This window comes from Ruditapes philippinarum, unplaced genomic scaffold (assembly GCF_026571515.1).
Source record: "Ruditapes philippinarum isolate M1 unplaced genomic scaffold, ASM2657151v2 ctg121_1_1_1_1, whole genome shotgun sequence".
Classification (NCBI taxonomy): Eukaryota; Metazoa; Mollusca; class Bivalvia; order Venerida; family Veneridae; genus Ruditapes; species Ruditapes philippinarum.
In genome coordinates this window covers 1,077,759-1,082,162 of record NW_026861840.1, presented here as the reverse complement: position 1 = coordinate 1,082,162, position 4,404 = coordinate 1,077,759, and positions in this window count along the sequence as shown.

The window sequence follows — 4,404 nt, the reverse complement described above, 5'->3', positions numbered from 1 at the left end:
TCTATTCATTACATTAAAAAGAAAGCTCCCTTTCCCAACTTATAAGAGCCCTTTAAATTAAAAAGGGCCTTTTTTTTTTGATTAATCTAACTCTTAAAACTTTTCAAATTTAAACTTTTTTACAAAAGATATTTTCTTTAAAGAATATGGGCAGGGGGCAAAATGAAAAGTGAAAAATTGTAGCATTTCCAAGACCCCAAAACTAAACGAAGAACCTTGGATTGTTACTCTTGGACAAAAATTGTTTATCAGGGGTTGAATTTAACAAGGGAAAGGGCGTTCCATCCATTCCATGGCGTTTTTTAAGGGCCCTTGTGCCCGGGGTTTATACCGTTTTAAATCACGATGGGGAATGTAGGAAAAACGGGGGAGGGGGATTCACTAAAGGGAAAAAGGGGGCGAACTATCGAGTAGCAGGGGCTGGTTAAAAAACCCCACGGGTTTGGGGATATGGGGGGTGTTACGACTGTGGAAAAACCCTTAACGGGGGGTGATGACTTTTTGGGTTTAAGAGGGAAAGGGGAATTTTTTCAAAATCCCCAATTTTTTTTGTTTGTAAAACAAAACTGGCTTCCCCTTTTAAAAATGCACGGTAATTCGTTTTTAAAATTTTAAAAACTGTAACAACAACCATTTTTAATGAAAAAAATTTTTTAATTTTTTTGTAACAATTATTATGAATAAAATAATTGCGGGTTAAATTAAATTCCCAAAATTCAATTTCTTTTGTAGTTTTAGGGCATGATTAGGTCGCTTTTTGTTTTCAATTCTCTCCTTTTAAACCCATCCAATTGTCATTCTGCTAATTGCGATAATTAAGTTGTTCTCTGATGTATCAAATATGCATATGTATTCAAAATACTGCATTGATTCTCTTAAGATGTAGATTTGAAATACGTGTACAGCTTTTAAGTAAAACTTAATTAAAATAAAATTGAATTAATTGAAATAAATTATATTAATTCAAATTAAATTAAATACGATCTATCGTCAAAGGTTTCTTTTATCCCACTAATATTTAAGTAATAAAACAAACCAACGGAATAAAATAAAGGGTTTTGCTACTGGACAATTAAGTGAAAAAAAAGGGGGAGACAAAAGAGTAGAATAAATGAATCAAACAATTTAAGAATTTTTAACATAAGAATTTTTTAAACATTTACAATTTGGAATAAACCCTTTTTTTTAAAATACTGCAAATGAGAAGAAAATTCACGCGTTTTAAGACAGGTAAATTTGCACATAAACCCTTGGGTCCCCCACGTTGAAAAACATCCTTTCGTTGTACGGTTGATGTTGGCATGTTTAATTCCCAAATTTTAAGCAAAGATGAAATTGAAATTTAAAAAAGTTTTTACCAATAGTTAAGAAAAATTTCTCTCGGTTTTAAAAAATTGAAAAGTTTAATTTTAAATTTAAAAAGGGGCCAACAGGCTACTTCTCGTTTTCTCTTGTTTACATTCATCTTCCGGTTACGTCATTTTACGATGAAGAGATACCCCAAAGGGAACTTATTTCGAAGTTTCAGTAGAAACAGCATGATTTATTTTAAAATAGTCTAACTCGTCAGGGGAAGGGTAATAAAATTATTACTTGGGTGTTGGGATGATATTAAGAGGATATTTTTTCTTTTGAGTGAAATATGGAATATATTTTTACGAAACATGATAAAATGCCACATATTTTTACGAACCGGGACGGCGAGTGAAAATATGTGACATTTAACATATCTAGTGAAAATATATACCAAGTTTCACGAAAAACGAAAAAAATAACCTTTTTATTTAATTTCATCATCAAAGAAAAATGGTTACGAACCCCCTTCTTTGTTATGCACACTGCAATTGTACAGCGCGCAGTAATATAATCATTGTCTTGTTTTGCTTGCGATATTTAGCGCTACATTGTGACGTCACGTAAACAAGTCTTTAAACGTCTGTACAGTGTTAATGACTGAATTAAAGATATTGGTGTTCGGATTTATTTTCTTAGTTAGACCATTTTCTATCAGTCTTGATAGTTTTCAAAACAAAATTGAACAAAAAGTTGTTTTGAATTTATCAGAATTTTCAAACGAAATGGCGAAAGAAGTCCCGGAAAGAAGACTTCGCCCACTTTAATATTTATATTTCATAGTCATTTTTAAAACATATGAAATATATTCGACTGATAAAGCACACTATTTTACGGGTAAAATTAAATAAATGTGGATATTACCTGCCTAGATAAAACATCGCCCTCACCTAACGTCTCGGGTGATATAAACCTTTTTATGACGAGGTCCGTTAGACCTGAAAGTACGTTGAACAGTGGGATTAGATCTGAAAGTGCAGTGTTACAATGCTATATGACTTTGCACCTTCTTTTTGGTACTGCAATAGCAACCGGGAGTAATTTTCCCTCGTGCATACTCAATTTGCGTAGGGTAAAAAGACAATCTCCTACATAGAAATGATGAAGTAGGTCATAGACAATTCCGATAGCTTTTTACTTCAACAAAGATTAGTCTGAATCACTAAGTCAGACCAGAATGTATATTCATAATAAGTGCATGTATATCAGTTTGTGTGGAAATGTGAGTGTGTAAAGGTCATTTATATACATAAGTTATAAAGGGGCAATATGACTGAGTCACAATGAAAACCTAACACACAAGTCTGTAATAACACACCTGAAATAAATGCAATTCATAATTAACACATACATATGTATCTCACAGGAAACAGTTAAAAATACATGTCAGCCTTCTAGTTTTCTGGCACAAAGCCTTGTGTTTTTCATTGTTTTGTCACGAAAATTTATGACAAAAAAAAAATACACCTATTTGAATATTATCATCAAACAAATCACAAGCTTTATTGTTTCTTCTTTCTTAAACAATGCACAATCTGAAAATAAAATCCAAAAAGGAAGGCACAGCTCTTTTTTTCACGATTTTAAGTCTTCTGCAAAACCTTTTTAAATTGAAGAACTGCTTTCCGAGCGGATCATCCATTCGACTCTGTCAGGTATTCCCTCAAATAATATGGGTCAAACACCACTAAATCAATTTTACTTAATAACTGAGACACAATACTAGCCGCTGACACTTGAAATATAGCAACTTTGAATATTAAAAAGCTCAAATATCCACTTCAATTTCAAAATTGTCTCCAGGATCGTACCTTGGCTTATTTTAAGTATAGGCCAATAACAGTCCCTTGGGCTAAAGTGTCGTATTTGCATGAAGTCTGACGTGAAGATTGCTTTTGTTTAATTATTTAAAAGTTATTTACCATTAGGAAAACGAAATTTAGCCAGATACCTCTTGTTGTTATCAACATGGTAAACTTTTTCTTCTTTCTTTTTTTATCTTTTTCAATTAGATCATGGTCGGAACCCACAGTACACATTCCAAATATTCTGCATTCAATACATGTATACGGTAAAAAGCCTGGCTTACCTAGGATGACATGAGATATAATCAAGGAAAATATTGCTTTAAAACGTATTTACCATTAGAAAAACAAAACACAGCCATATATCTCTATTTTTTTTCAACATACCTAAACATGAAATATAATCTAGGAAAATACAGCTTTTAAAACGATCTGTATGACCATAAAAGAAACACAACAGATTAAATGTTCAGTGTTATAAATATCTATAGCATCAAAACCATACCTAAAGTTTATAAATACCCGATCATTTTGGTCCCTAAAATAATAATTTTAGAAGTCTGGCTGTGCATTATGTCAGTATCAGAGAATAATTGTATTTAACAATTTTTCCTCAATTTTAATCTTAAAAATTCATCCGATATATTTTAGTCAAAGTTCAGCGAGGCTTATAAGCATTATAACATTAACTATAAAAAAACATAGGCCTGCTCTGTGTGAAGAAAATGGGAATTTTCAAAATATTATATCTATCTTTTCATTTAGTATATCATTCCGTGGGTATTTAGCCTAATTTTCATTTCCAGAGTCCAAAAAATCTATTTCAAATTCACATCACACCCCATATAGCCTCGTGTTTACATTTTCAGAGTCCAAAAAGTTCATATCAATACTAATCCCCACATAACTTTGCTTTCATTTCTGAGAGTCAGCATCCATATCAAATCCTTATTGTAATAAAAGAAACAAAGATCTGTCTAAATCTCAGATGTACGAAGACGAAAACGCGGAAACACGAAACAACGAAAGTTGTCATCCTCGTAGTTTTGTGTTTTCTCATTCGAGGTTTAGTTTATTTATAGGCGAGGTCCCAAACGGAACACCGTAGAGAGCGCCTTTAATTATATATATGATTTTTCGCATATGTATTGCCACAATTTTAATACAACATACTTCAACGGGCTAAATAAATATCATACGACATATCATAAATATATAATTCAATATAAAAACTAAAAAAAGAATT